We start from the raw sequence: 15045 nt of genomic DNA, 5'->3' as shown, positions 1-15045 counted from the left end.
GTTCAGGACTACCTGCTATCTGGTTTGATTTGTTTTGGAATTTCCCTTCACAAATTGGTGCTCTGAATTTCCTAGGAGAATTGCATTAAACAACTAATAATGCCGGCTGGTGCCACGCTCGATAGGCTAATCCTCCACCTGTGGTGCTGGCACACCGGGTTCTATTCCCAGTCGGGGCGCCGGATTCTGTCCTGGTTGCCCCTCTTCCTGTCCAGCTCTCTGCTGTGGCCAGGGAGCGCAGTGGAGGATGGCCCAAGTGCTTGGGCCCTGCACCTGCATGGGAGACCAGGAGAAGCACCTGGCTCCTGGCTTCAGATCAGCGTGGTGCTCTGGCCGCAGTGGCCACTGGGGGGTGAACCAACAGAAAAGAAACACCTTTCTCTCTGTCTCTCTCGCTCACTGTCCACTCTGCCTGTCCAAAAAAAAAAAAAAAAAAAACAAAAACAAAAACAAAAACAAAAACAAAACAAAACAAAACAAAAAAAAACAAAAAACCACCACCACCACCAACAAAAACCTAATAATGCCTTAAAAAAAGAATCATGAACATACCTATGCAGACAGCTTATTTAGTCACTCCATTATTCAGTTTTTTCTTTGCTTAGGTATTGCTTTGTGCTGGCTTCATATCAGTTCATGAAGTTGTCTGGTGAATTCTAAGACTGTGGTACTTTTTGAACACAAAAAGCTGTTTTCTCTAGAAGATAGTTCATTTGTAATATGTGAACATTATTTATTTTTGTTTAACAGGACTATTACAAATTGCAGCCTGTATTTCTGATTCTTTTCCTCAAATAAATGTTTGAAAATAAATCAGTGTACTATTTTCACAGCTTACATCATATAACCCTGACATTTGAATCATTACAAAAATGTGTCTTGGAAATAATTTCAGTATCTTTTTAGTCAGTGTTTTATACCCTAATCCCTATATGGGCAATCACTGACTTTTTTCTACATTTTTTTCAGATTATAACTTTACAATTAAAAAAAAATCCATAGTCTGTCTTTTATATCAATAAGAGAAAGAAGTTAACATGCTCTAATATGCTAAAGTAGAGAATAATTTGTTGCTTGTCTGAAGATCTTTTCCTTTCCAAGGTCTTTTGGGAAGAGAATAGATTCAAGATTGCCATGATGGAGATTTTTCTTTTTTCCTTTTTATTTTACTGCATTTTCTCCTTTCACTTTTTTTTCCTTTCACTTTTAAACATTAACTTTTCTCCTACCTGAAGTTATTAATTCTCCACTCTTTCCATATCTATAATTGATATAATCTAGGTGTCCTGGTTTTTGTTCCCATAAAACCCTATTCTATATTTTGTACCTTTTATCTTGTTTACGTTCATGTCTTTGATGCCAACATTTTATTCTGTTTTGCCTTCTCCTGACCAGTCTTTTTCTGTCACTCCTGTATGAGTTTTCTCCAGTATTAATATTTTTCTATAGAATCATCACAATATGTATTTAGAATGCAAAGTAATTATAATTATTATTATTAACCAGTTCGGTATTATATGTAAAAAATCCACAGGACAAAGATCTGGCTAGTGTCACAAGTAACAGCAGAGCCAGGTCCAGAGGTAAGATTCTCCAGACCCAGGTCACTAAGTAGGGCTGCCCTGTCTTTTCTTCAGGTTTCCATTCTACGAAAGGGTAATCCTTGACATTTTGAGCTGTAACTTTAGTTTATTTTAATTTTCTATAAATTCATGACTGTGACCTCTGATCTCTTATTTGATAAGATGTTAAATCTTGTCTTCAGGGATTCCCGTTTCAAGCATTGTTTCCCACATGATACTTATCTGAAGAAGGCAAAAGAAGCCAAAGTACTGGGTCAGGCCTTTTTGACTTAGTAAATTTGTTCAAACTAGGTAGAGGATGTGCTTAATCTCAATATATCTTTTAAAATAAACAGCTTATCCCAACTGTTCGTGTTCAGTCAATCATCCTAGGAATCAAATTACTTCCAATTTGATGGTTTTTTATCCTATCACTGAGTGGAATGCCTCCCCACTCCACCTTCTCACCATCTGATGCTTAGGTATTGCTTTGTGCTGGCTTCATATCAGTTCATGAAGTTGTCTGGTGAATTCTAAGACTGTGGTACTTTTTGAACACAAAAAAGCTGTTTATCATTGGTTATCATTGGTCTCTGATGGAATGAGGAACCCTCTGATTTGTTTATACAGCTTCTGATAAGTTTAAAAATAGTGAATACTTGATTTTAAAAATGCACTGGGAAAAGAGCATATGATTATATTTATTAGTGAATTCTATGAATAGCATTCATGAATTACTACTTTTCTTTTTTATTTTTTTAACTTTTATTTAATGAATATAAATTTCCAAAGTACAGCTTATGGATTACAATGGCTTCCCCCCACCATAACTTCCCTCCCACCCGCAAACCTCCCCTCTCCTACTCCCTCTCCCCTTCCAATCACATCAAGATTCATTTTCAATTCTCTTTATATACAGAAGATCAGTTTAGCATATATTAAGTAAAGATTTCAACAGTTTGCACCCACATAGAAACACAAAGTGAAAAATACTGTTTGAGTACCAGTTATAGCATTAAATCACAATGTACAGCAGAATTACTACTTTTCATTTAACAAGGAATTATGATTTCTACATATGCAGATAGATCCTGAACTAGGCTTTTTCTGGGCAGTGTGCTTCCATTTTTGTAAGAATATAATGTCTCATGAAACCATGGGAACAAAACAGAACTGATTTATAATTTCAGGCCACTAACCCTTTAATATATTCCTGATGTTTGAATCTCAGAAACTCGTTAAGCTGTCTGGACAGAATACAGTTACTGATCCTTACTATTTTGGAGGTTGAATTCCTTATTTTAAAAACAACAAAAAAGGTGATTCTTCCTTTTGTCTTGAGCTATTGCACAAAATGTACTTCTGCAAGTATGAAGAGGGGACTTTTCTTCAAGCCACTTTTTTCTTCTTTGATTGAATATAATAAAAGTCACCATTTATTTATTTATTTACTTCAATCATTCAAAAAGTTTCCTACGTTACTGATGATGCCTTCGTGCTTGTATTCTCCCTAATTTCACAGCACCTTCAGGAGAGCTCCTTTCTTCCTTTCATTAAGTCTTTTGGCTCCAAGACAGTAAATTTGTTTAATGTGCAATATAAAGGGGATTACTCATGCTTGAGTGACATAGAATTGTGATATCATTTTCCCCCGGATTTTGGACTAGAACTTAAATATCAACTGTTCTTGTATCTTGACAGTGCTAGCCTTTGAATGAAGGTATAGCATTAGGTCTTCCGGTTCTCAGGTCTTCAAACTCAGACTTAAAGACAGTGTTAGGGAGCCATTGCCTGCAATGCTGGTATCCCATATGGGCAATGGTTTGAGTCCCAGCTCCTCCACTTCAAATCCAGCTCCCTTCTAATGCTCGTGGGAAAGCAGCAGAGGATGTGCCAAGTCCTTGGGACCCTGTTCCCATGTGGGAGACCCAGAAGGAGCTCCTGGCTCCTGGCTTTGGACCGGCTTAGCTCTGGCTGTTGCAACCATTCAGGAAGTGAATCAGTGGATGGAAGATCTATCTGTCTGTCTCTTTCTCTCTGTCACTTTCTCTGTAACTCTGCATTTCAAATAAATAAATAAATCTTTTAAAAAAAGTACAGTATCAGTCTTTTTGGTGTCTCCAGTTTGGCAACTGCAGATCCTGGGACTTGTAAACCTCCATAATCACACGAAACAATTCTTTATAAGTCTCTATCATTTATATAGATTGGATTGGTTTTGTTTCTCTGTAAAATTCTAATACATCAGGTTAATCAATCCTTTGCAAATTTGACTTCATTATGTGTGAAACGGATAATATTACACATTTGCAAGGCTGTTGTAAGGTTTATGGAATGAGGAAAGTAAAGCATCTTGCATAAGATAGTTATACAGTTGTTGCTACCAGAGAGATACTTGTGCAGAGCACAGAGCTTTCCTTAAAGCTATAATCTTTTTTTCTTTGTTTTAAACAGTTTATTTATTCTTTAGTTCTTCCAAATGGAAAATATCAAATTCTGCTGCTAAGAAAGTCAAACAAGCAAACAAATAAAATCCAAGACAACTCCCTTCCTTTTCTCCAAGTCACAGAATATAAAGGAACTGCAATGGAACAAATGAGTGCAGAAAATCAGGAGGGGAGGGTGGCAAGATGAGCTCTCCCAATACTTAAAACACTGTGATACATACAGCACAAGGTAAGACAAATGAAAATGAGCGGTACTAATGAGCGACTGAATTGTTAGGGAATAATGAGAAGAAAAAGTTATGTTCAGAACAGATGCAGCTTTGTTTTCAAATATTTTTAATCCATAGTTGGTTGAATCAACAAATGGGGAATCTGCAGATATGGTGGTCTGGCTGTATATATACTTCGGGACCAAACAAGGTCAGAGATTGGACTGTCTGGTAAACAGAGGCAGAGGCAAAAATACTAGAGATGGTTTGTATTGACTCAGATTGTTAAGAGGGAGTAGAGCAGCATAGTCCTTGTATGGTCAGAAGGGTTCAGACCATGGGCAAAGTCTTAAACTAGATCATCTGGCAAACTTGTAAATTGCCAGGGCCAGGGGATGAAGGATTCTGGGTACTCAGCCATAGGCTTCTTGCTCTTTGCCCTGGTAGTAGCATCTACTTAGTCAGATGGGTATGCTTGACTGTTATACCTGAGAATCAATCGGCTTTTTCTGGATCATGCAGCATGTAGAGAATTAGAATTTGATCCTAGAACTTACAAGCACCAGCTGTTCATCAGAGCTAGCATTTCAATACACATCAAATTCCTGGAGTGCACGCTTCATACTAAATCTTAAGGAAACAGGAGGGATCAGAGTTAACTTTTCAGTAGCATTCTCATCAAAAGGCCATAAATAAGAGAATGGTGTTCAGAGAAGTTTGAGGAGAGGTTATCTGAGTATAGGCACATAATGAATATGATAATGGAATAATCAGCTTTGAAAAAAATTGAAATTCCTTTGCTAAAAAATATAAACATTACTGGAAGAGCACTTGCAGAGATCATTAGAATATTTTAAGTAGGAATGACATGACTAGGTTTGTGTTCAAATGTGTAGTGAATAAATAGGAAGGGAATTAAACAGAGGCTAGTAGTTAAATAGGAAATAGTTCAATAAATTATAAGAAATGCCAAGAAGTTTAATTTAGAAGATGTTAGAGATGTAGAAGGGAAGGAATAACTTTGTCAGGTGCTCAATGCAGGGAGAAACCATTATTTGAGGTAATAAGCATTTGGAGAGGAAGAGCTTCTGCCACCAAGAGAATCACCTTTTGCTTTGAAATCCTGTTTCAGGGGCCGGCGCCACGGCTCACTAGGCTAATCCTCCGCCTAGCGGCGCCGGCACACCGGGTTCTAGTCCCGGTCGGGGCGCCGGATTCTGTCCCGGTTGCCCCTCTTCCAGGCCAGCTCTTTACTGTGGCCAGGGAGTGCAGTGGAGGATGGCCCAGGTGCTTGGAGGGTGAACCAACGGCAAAGGAAGACCTTTCTCTCTGTCTCTCTCTCTCTCACTGTCCACTCTGCCTGTAAAAAAAAAAAAAAAAAAAAAAAGAAATCCTGTTTTGTCAGGAGTGTTTTGGCAGATAATTAGCACCTTGCTAGAACTTAGCCCACTGCCTAGATTTTTAGGAGAAATCCAGTTCATGGCCTTCTTAACCTGTGAACTAAGATAAAACTCTCAGATATTATTTTAAATGCTTATTCATTTTTTATTTATTTTGAAAGGCAGAGTGACAGAGAGTCAAAGAGGGCAAGAATGCAAGTAGGAACTAGAGCAAGAGAGATGTCTTCCATCCACTGCTTCACTCCACAAATGCCTGCAACAGCCAGAGTTAGGCCAGTCCAAAGTCAGGGGCCAGGGACCCTATGTAGGTCTCCGATACAGGGTGACAGGCACTCAAATATGTGAGCTACCACCTGCCACCTTCCAGGTGCATTTGCAGGGAGCTGGACTGGAAGCAGAGGTGGAGGTAGGACTAGATCCCAGGCACTCTGATATGCGACGTGGACATTTCATGTGGCAGCTTAACCTCCTGCGCCACAATGCTCACCACAGAGCTTATTGAATAAGGATTTTTTTCTGTGTAATATTGTATTTGGGTTACACATTCTCAAATCATTGATTATCTCTCTAGATATAGTGTCGTTGAACTCTAAAGCATTTTTGATTGAAAATCATAGTTTAACCTTTAAATTGTCTCTGAGAACAAAGATGAAATTTTCACTTAAAATAATATTTTAATTGAAGAATAGGCAATTCTAGCAGATTGTAGCATCCTATAGGTGCTTATTCAATTTATATTTCCCATCTATCTTCTTAAAAATTATCATCTGCCATGATACACTCAGAAAAAACTGATTATTTTAGTAGGTATCAAATAGATGTACATTTGTGTTTGTGTTTATGATTAAATGTTATTGAGAATTAAGAAATAAAATTCTGTATGATTTTTTTGGTAAAATCCAGTACAACGTAGTATCAGACTTAATACCCTAATTGCAAACTAAGAAGAAATGCTTTTACAATTACTTCAGTGTTTGTAAGGTTATGACTCATGAACAAATTACTTTCATGGTTGAGTTGCGTTCATACAAGACAGGGTGTGAATTTTAAAAGTGGATCAACAAGATGGGACAGATTTAGGTGTGGACATATTTACGTAATATGTTTAAATATGGGCATACAGAACCAGAAAAACAAACATCTCTTTTGGCATGTTTAATACTTAAAGAAGATTTTATGCATTATTATATTAATAAACATTTATGGAGACTGAATGAAAATTGACATATGGTAGGATCCTGGCAAAGAATTCTTGAGTGGAACAAATTGAAAACTAGTGACACCTTCAATCCTTAAGAAAATACAGATAATGCCCCTTGCAAATCCTTCATTTACCACAGATGCAATGTAAGCTCATTCCAAACGGCAGGCTGTTGAACAGTGACAAATGAAATGAAACCAATAATGACAGTTTGAGTCTGTGAAGAAAGGAAATAGCCACATAACCAAGAAATTAAAATAGAATTTTAATTTTTTCACTCCTAGCAGTGTACCCTATCCATAGGTGATGTTCTTACTCGGTCTGGAACTGTCAGTCATATTGTTTTGTCTTGTTCTATGTTGAATTGCCCCTTTGAAACAAACACTTGTTATGTTATGCATTTTACCCACTTTTGAGTCCTGCATCTCAGATAGATTTTAAGAGCAGATGAGCAGACACTATGCCCAATGCAGTCCTGATACACAGTGGCCTCTTTTAAAGGCTGACAGGGTCTTAATATCTCCTCCCAGTACATGTAAGAAGGAACACCTGAACCTTCCCTATGGCTCTAACACTGTACCAAGAATATCCTAACCAACTCTGCCCATGGATAAGTCTGGCTGGCTCATAGGCAATCTTTGAGCAAGTTCAGAATTGTGCAGTAAATAAATAGAACATTTTGAATTACCATTTATATTACAGCTAAATTGGCCTTATTAAGAGATTAACTGCAGGACAAAGGATAATTCCTAGAGGAGTATGAACCTGCTTTAAAAAATGTATTTCTAAGGAGGAGTCTAGAAAAAAGAAATATCATCCAACAAATAAAATGAGGTGGGGGAGGGGCAGGGCATCGGGAAATTATATAACAAGGGAGAGGAACTCACTCAGATGTACTACAAAGATGTGCACCCAACGAAACATTCCTCTCTGTTTCTCTCTTTATATATATATATATACATATATATACACACACACACACACACACATACATATATATATGTTTGTATATATGTATATATAGATATACACATAAGCATAATATATATTTATGCTTGCACAATCAATATATATGAGAGACTTCAAAAAGATCGTGAAAATAGATTTCAAAATAAGTTTATTGTGGTGCAGATTTTTTTTAAAGATTATTTATTTGAAAGGCAAAGTTACAGAGAGACTGAGGCAGAGGCAGATAGAGAGAGATCTTCCATCTGCTGGTTCACTCCCCAGATGGTGCAATGGGAAGAGCTAGGCCAATCTGAAATTAGGAGCAAGGAGCTTCTTCTGGGTCTCCCAAACATGTGTAGGGGCTCAAGTACTTGGGCCATCTTCTACTGCTTTCTCAGGCCATAGCAGAGGGCTGGATTGGAAGAGGAGCAGCCGGCACTAGAACCAGCGCCCATATAAGAAGCCGGTGCTTCAGGCTAGGGCGTTAACCCACTGCGCCACAGCGCCAGCTCCAACACATTTTCTTTACCAGTCATTTGTCGATAGACGTCTAGGTTGATTCTATGTCTTAACTACTATTAATTGAGCTGGTATAAACAATGGAGGTCAAAAAGTATTTTTTTCATATGCTGATTTCATTCCCTTTGGATATATTTCCAGGAGTGGGATGGCTGGGTTATATAGAAATTATATTTTTAGTTTTCTAAGAAATCTCCACACTGCCTTCCATAATGGTTGTACCGGTTACATCCTAATCTACTAACAATGGATTAGGTTACATTTTTCTCCACATCCTTGAAAGAATTTGTTATTTTTTGATTTTTGGATGGTAGTCTTTATAACTGATTTAAGGTGATACCTCATTTTTTTTTATTTGTATTTCCCTCATGAATATTGAACCTGAGCATTTTTTCCTGTGTCTGTTGGCCTTTTGCATTTTATTCTTTGGAAAATGATTCTCTTGACATTTCCAGAGGGCAGCAGCTAGATTAGTGATCTCAGATGCACAATCATAAACTACTAACAAAATGAATGACTACAAAGTATTATCCTAATGATCTGTTCGGATTTACTTGAAAGCAATGATCACAGCTTTCAACATTTACTCCGTTAAGTTCTTATATTCTGAAAAATATCTTCACAGGTATTGAATTGCAAAGGTATGCAAGATAGGTGTCCAGACTCAGGTACCCATGAAATAAGTGAGAATCTGATAGATTTTTCCCATGTCCCTGCCAGAAATCAGTTGGGCATTCTGGACATCACTTTCTTTCTCCTCGATGTCCACATATTCAGTCCTGTTAATTATACCAACTTAGCAATCTCTTGAATCCTCTCCAGTCAAGAACCCTCAAATTATCTGAACTATGGATGTTGTAAAACCCTCTTTGAGTTCCTCTACCATCACTATTCATATAATAATCAAAGCAACTTTACCATGGTACAGGTCCCATTATATTTTTTTCCTAGTGATATCTGTTCCAAAATCACCTAAATATTAAGAAATATAAAGTCATTAATGTGTGTATGAGTACTTGCCTAATCTATGACCTGTCTATGTCAATGGCCTGATATTTAGAATTGCTCTCTCTTGAACTTTGATCACTGGTAGTCATCTAATATTTTACTCCTGTCTGCCTGAAGACATTTCTGTATGTTCTTCCTTTTTAGGGGAATATTTTTCTGTACCCCTCTGACCACTGCTTCATCCAGCTACTTCTGATAGTTCACATTTTAACTTCACTAACCCTTTCACTTACTCCAGTTCTCACCTTTTGAATAGGAAGATCATCAATTACATACTCTCTGTACAGCACACTTCATTGATCAATCATAATTAGTATTAGTTGTTATATTAGTATATTAGTTGTTTTATACTTTTCTTTTAGACTTTTAGAGTTTTCCTTTAGAATTTAAGCATGGAACATATCTTGTTCTTTTTACTTTATGTCACCAAATTATTCTTAGATTTAAGCATTGCATCTAATAGGTGCAAACTAAGTGTTTATAACTTGCTAGAGTTTCTGGAAGTGTAGGCATATTTTCTATTATAACATAGTAAGCTTGAGCAATGACTCTGAAAATTCCTGTTTATATTTTTTAAAAATTTTGATTTTCTCTTATTGTTTTATATGAAGAAAACTTCTTGTGTTAATAGGGTATCTCTGTAAAGTTATGTCTTTTTCTTTTATTCTCATATGATACTTATACAACATATACACAAATACATGATGATTTTTAATAATGCTTAAGAGGGCTTTCCACTGCCTTACTTCTTTGTGTTCTTAAACATCCTTAGAAATTAGTTTCATTTGATTTCTCTTTTAGTTATTAACCTCTCCTACTAGGTACTTGATTCAGGTTTCCTAAGGAACTCAACTTGAATATACCTTATTAATTAAAAAAGGAATTCATTTTTATTTATTTGAAAGGCAAATCTATACATATACACAAATATATATATTAAAATATATTTCATATACTTATATATAAAACAGAGATATATTACATCTGCTGATTTACTACCCAGATACCTGTAAAAATCAGGGCTGGGCCAGGCTGAATTCAAGAGCCCAGAACTCAGTCCAGGTGTATCATGTGGCTGGCAGGAACCCGAGTAATTGAGCCATTCCCTGTACCTCCCAAGGAACACATTATCAGGGAGTCAGAATTGGAAGCAAAGCTGAAGCTCCTACCCAGACATTCTGATGTGGGATGAAGGCAACCCAAACAGCGACTTAGCTGCTGTACCAAAAGCCCATCCCTGGAAGATACTTTAAATGACACACCATCACTTTCTACTCTATTTGTTCAAGAACCACATTCAGGAAATTTTATCCTTTTCCATTGAATGAATTACTTTCAAAATAGGCACACAGTCTAGAAAAGTATGTGTGGTGACCCCATCTTATCAAGTCAGCCCCAAAGTATCTGTTTTGTCTCTGCCAAGTGGCTTACTAGATTTCATGCATTAAAATCTATACTTGAATCATCCTTAACAAACATTATGATGATGCTACCCACATTAAATTCTAACATCTGAACAATAGATTCAGATCCAAATCCATGCTTATAATTCTTCCTTGTCTTATTCATGTTATAGTCTGAAAGAGTTTATATGTATGTTGAAAGAAAAAACCACAAGAATCTTGCACCTGATTTAAGTAACACTTACTATCTGTATGTGATTATCCTGATAGCAGGATACTCACGTTTGGACCTGCATATCAGACTGCATCTTTATAAAAATTATTGCCAATAGGATTGCTTCTGTTTATTTCTGAATTATATGATGCAAGAGAAATTCTATTTCTCTGGCTTCTTTCCCCTTTATGTTATTATTCTTAGTCTTAAAATTAGCAAGTGTTGGTTGAATTTCTTTTTTTATTTTATTTTATTTTTATTTAATAAATGTAAATTTACAAAGTTCAACTAATGCATTGCTGTGGCTTTTCCCCCCGTAACCTCCCTCCCACCTGCAGCCATCCCATCTCCCACTCCCTCTCCCATCCCACTCTTCATCAATATTCATTTTCAATTATCTTTATATACAGAAGATCAACTTAGTATATACTAAGCAAAGATTTCAACAGACTGCACCCACACAGACACACAAAGTATAGAGTACTGTTCGACTGGTAGTTTTACCATTAATTCTCATAGTAAAACACATTAAGGACAGAGATCCTACAGGGGGGCAGGTGCACAGTGACTCCCGTTGTTGATTTAACAATTGACACTCTTATTTATGATGTCAGTAATCACCCAAGGCTCTTGTCATGAGCTGTCAAGGCTAAGGAAGCCTCTTGAGTTCACTAATTCTGAACTTACTTAGTCAAGGCCAAATCACAGTGGAGGTTCCTTCCTCCCTTCAGAGAAAGGTGCCTCCTTCTTTGATGGCCCATTCTTTCTGCTGGGATCTTGTTCACCGAGATCTTTCATTCAGGTCTATTTTGCCACAGTGATTGGCTTTCCCTGCCTATGAGACTCTCACAGGCCTTCTAGCCAGATCCGAATGCCCCAAGGGTTGATTCTGAGGCTGAAGTGCTGTTTAGGGCATTTGCCATTCTATGAGTCTGCTGTGTATCTTGCTTCCCCCACAGGATCATCCTCTCCCTTTTAATTCTATCCTTCATTATTTGCAGACACTGGTCTTATTTGTGAAATCTCTTCGACACTTACCCTATCTTTTTGATCAATTATGTACTTAAACTTACCACTTTAACAAGTGAGATGGCATTGGTACATGCCTCCTTGATAAGATTAAATTGGAATCCCCTGTCACATTTCTAGCTCTACCATCGGAGTTAAGTCCGAGTGAGCATGTGCCGACATGTATATCTCCTCCCTCTCTTATTCCCACTTTTATATTTAACAAAGATCACTTTTCTGTTAATTTGAAATGCCTAAGAATAATTGTGTATTAACTACAGAGTTCAACCAGTGGTAGTAAGTAGAACAAAACAACAACAACAACGACAACAACAAAAACACTAAAAGGAATAAAATATTAAGTTGTTCCTCAACAGTCAAGACAAGGGCTGATCCAACTCATTGTTTCTCATAGCGTCCATTTCACTGCAACGGGTTTCCTATTAGGTGCTTGGTTAGTTGTCATCGATCAGGGAGAACATATGATATTTGTTCCTTTGGGACTGGCTTATTTCACTCAGCATGATATTTTCCAGATTCCTCCATTTTGTTGCAAATGACAGGATTTCATTATTTTTTTATTACTGTATAGTATTCCATAGAGTACATATCCTATAATTTCTTCATCCAGTCATTTGCTGATGGGCATTTAGATTGATTCCATGTCTTAGCTATTGTGAATTGAGCTGCAATACACATTGAGGTGCAGACAACTCTTTTATTTGCCCATTTAATTTCCTTTGGGTAATTCCTTTTTTTATTTTATTTTTTATTTATTTATTTATTTATTTTTTGACAGGCAGAGTGGACAGTGAGAGAGAGACAGAGAGAAAGGTCTTCCTTTGCCATTGGTTCACCCTCCAATGGCCGCCGCGGCCGACGCGCTGCGGCCGGCACACCGCGCTGATCCGATGGCAGGAGCCAGGAGCCAGGTGCTTTTCCTGGTCTCCCATGGGGTGCAGGGCCCAAGCACCTGGGCCATCTTCCACTGTACTCCCTGGCCACAGCAGAGAGCTGGCCTGGAAGAGGGGCAACCGGGACAGAATCCGGCACCCCAACCGGGACTAGAACCCGGTGTGCTGGCGCCGCTAGGCAGAGGATTAGCCTAGTGAGCCGCGGTGCTGGCCCTTCGTTGGGTAATTCCAAGGAGTAGGATGGCTGGGTCATGTGGTAGGGCTATATTCAGGTTTCTGAGGACTCTCCAACTGACTTCCATAATGGCTTTACCAGTTTGCATTCTAACCAACAGTGGGTTAGTGTCCCTTTTTCCCCACATCCTCTCCAGCATCTGTTGTTGGTAGATTTCTGTATGTAAGCCATTCTAACTGGGGTAAGGTGAAACCTCATTGTGGTTTTGATTTGCATTTCCCTGAATGCTAGAGATCCTGAGCATTTTTTCATGTGTCTGTTAGCCATTTGGATTTCCTCTTTTGAAAAATGTCTGTTAAGTTCCTTGGCCCATCTCTCGAGTGGGTTGTTTGTTTTGCTGCTGTGGAGCTTCTTGATCATTTTATAGATTCTAGTTGTTAATCCTTTATCAGTTGTGTAGTATGTGAATAATGTCTCCCATTCTGTTGGTTGCTTCTCCACTTTCCTGACTGTTTCTTTTGCTGTAAAGAAACTTTTCAATTTGAGGTAATCACATTTGTTTATTTTATCTTTGAATACCTGTGCCTCTGGGGTCTTCTCCAGGGATTCTTTGCCTGTTCCAATGTCTTGAAGGGTTTCCTCTATGCTCTCAATTAATTTCATGGTGTCGTGGTGTATTTCCATTTCTTAGATCATGTTGAGTGGATTTTTGTATATGGTGTAAGGTAGGGGTCTTGCTTCATACTTCGACGTGTGGACATCCAGTTTTCCCAGCACCATTTGTTGAAGAGGCTGTCCTTGTTCCAGGGGTTCGTTTTAGGTCCTTTGTCAAATATGAGTTGGTTATAGATGTTTGGATTGATTTCTGGTGTTTATATTCTGTTCCATTGGTTTATCCATCTGTTTTCATACCAGTACAGGCTGTTTTGAATACAACTGCCCTGTAGTATGTCTTGAAGTCTGGAATTGTGATGCCTCTGGCTTTGTTTTTATTGTAAATGATTGCTTTAGCTATTCACGGTCTCCTGTTTCTCCATATGAATTTCAGCATTAGTTTTTCTAGATCTGTGAAGAATGACTTTGGTATTTTGATTGGTTTTGCATTGAACTTGTAAATTGCTTTTGGGAGAATGGACATTTTGATGATATTGATTCTTCTAATCCATGAGCATGGAAGATTTTTTCCATTTTTTGTGTATTCTTCTATTTCTTTAATGTTTTGTAATTTTCATCATAGAGGTCTTTGACATCCTTGGTTAAATTTATTCCAAGGTACTTTTATTGTTTTTGTGGCTATAATGAATGGGATTGATCTTAGAAGTTCTTCCTCGGCCATGGCATTGTCTGTGTATACAAAGGCTGTTAATTTCTGAGCATTGACTTTGTATCCTGCTACTTTACCAAACTCTTCTATGAGTTCCAATAGTCTCTTCTAGGAATTTATTGGATCCCCTATATATAGGATCATGTCATCTGCAAATAGGGATAGTTTAACTTCCTCCTTTCCCATTTGTATCCTTTTAATTTCTTTTTCTTGTCTGATGGCTCTTGCTAAAACTTCTAGGACTATATTGAATAGCAGTGGTGAGAGTGGGCATCCCTGTCTGGTACCAGTTTTCAATGGAAATGCCTCCAAATCTTCCCCATTCAATATGATCCTGGCCATTGGTTTATCATAAATTGCCTTAATTGTGTTGAGGAATGTGACTTCTAACCTCAATTTGCTTAGAGTTTTCATCATGAAAGGGTGTTGTATTTCATCAAATGCTTTCTCTGCATGTATTGAGATAATCATATGGTTTTTGTTTCTCAATTTGTTAATGTGATGTATCACATTGATTGATTTTTGAATATTGAACCATCCATGTATACCAGGGATAAATCCCACTTGTTCTGGGTGAATCATCTTTCTGATGTGCAGTTGGATTCGGTTTGCCAGAATTTTGTTGTGTATTTTTGCATCTATGTTCATCAGGGAGCTAGGTCTGTAGTTTTCTTTCTCTGTTGTGTCTTTTCTGGGCTTAGGAATTAAGGTGA

General features: G+C 37.6%; 1 long non-coding RNA gene across 1 annotated transcript in view; it reads left to right on the top strand.

Annotated features, from left to right (window-relative positions):
• The first annotated feature begins 4150 nt into the window (after positions 1 to 4150).
• Positions 4151 to 15045, top strand: part of LOC138843685 (uncharacterized) — a 132090-nt gene continuing 121195 nt past the window's right edge. The window contains exon 1 of the long non-coding RNA XR_011378617.1: positions 4151 to 4238. This is a non-coding gene — a long non-coding RNA (uncharacterized lncRNA). The remainder of the gene's footprint in view (positions 4239 to 15045) is intronic.

This window comes from Oryctolagus cuniculus, chromosome 9 (genome assembly GCF_964237555.1).
Source record: "Oryctolagus cuniculus chromosome 9, mOryCun1.1, whole genome shotgun sequence".
In the NCBI taxonomy this organism is placed as follows: Eukaryota; Metazoa; Chordata; class Mammalia; order Lagomorpha; family Leporidae; genus Oryctolagus; species Oryctolagus cuniculus.
Note: the sequence above shows the minus strand (reverse complement) of the source record. Positions and strands in the feature narration are given on the sequence as shown.